Source organism: Otolemur garnettii, unplaced genomic scaffold (assembly GCF_000181295.1).
Source record: "Otolemur garnettii isolate 467f Iridium unplaced genomic scaffold, OtoGar3 scaffold00082, whole genome shotgun sequence".
NCBI lineage: Eukaryota > Metazoa > Chordata > Mammalia > Primates > Galagidae > Otolemur > Otolemur garnettii.
The window spans coordinates 4,265,022-4,266,118 of NW_003852477.1; positions in this window are offsets into that span (position 1 = coordinate 4,265,022).

Sequence of the window (1,097 nt, forward strand, 5' to 3'; positions counted from 1 at the left end):
TTGTGAGAGGCTTTACAAATTACATTCCATGCACTTTTTAAAGAGTTCTAGAAACAGTCAACCAGTCCCCAAAACTGAAGTACTTAACCAGTACACAAGGTAGGCAGAAAAATGTTAAATTAACTGAGATAAATAGGACTCCTACATAACATTTAATATTCTGTAGCAAACCGTGAGTACTTCAGGTTTGGTGGGCTATCTGTTGTAGAACTAATTTCATTTAACGATTTAAGAGGGTGGACTAAAATTTTAACACTATCAAGTGCATTTAGGTGACACGTTTCTTTTTGTGTTAACTTGATTCCCCTGCATGACCTAGTGAACTAGTCACCAGTAATTTGGTCACCAGCCAAATCAACCCCAAGAAAGGAAGCCAATATTCAAAATATCATATTATTGTCTGAACCCATTCAAATAATTTATTTTTGACACAGATAAGTAACCTCAATAACTAAAACAAACTCCTCACCCAGGAGGATAGCTTGAGGCTTTGTCTCAAAAAAAAGAAGTTATCTAGTCCATGCTCACATTTCAAAGATAGGGAAAGATTAAGAAAATTCTGATTTGGTTCAGGTTTATACATATACAGTCAGTGTGTGAGTTGCATTACAACCTCTAGTCTAATTCAAAAGAGTAGATTGCTGTCCTAAAGGACAATTCCATCTGGTCTAAACCACAAAAAAAAGCATAACCAAGTGCTCAGTTCCAGAGGCTGGACAGCATAATGAATATAGGTTGCTAAGCTAGACTACCCAAATTCCAGAGCCAAACCGACAACTTTCTCTAGCTATGTGAACTTGGGCAAATTACTTAAGTGGCTGATGCCTCAGTCTTCTCATCTGTGAAATGAAGATCATAGTTCCTGGGAGGCGCCTGTGGCTCAGTGAGTAAGGCGCTGGCCCCATATACCGAGGGTGGCGGGTTCAAACCCAGCCCCAGCCAAACTGCAACAAAAAATAGCCGGGCGTTGTGGTGGGTGCCTGTAGTCCCAGCTACTCGGGAGGCTGAGGCAGAAGAATCGCCTAAGCCCAGGAGTTGGAGGTTGCTGGAACCACTCCGCTGCACTCTACCGAGGGCGAAAAAGTGAGACTCTGTCT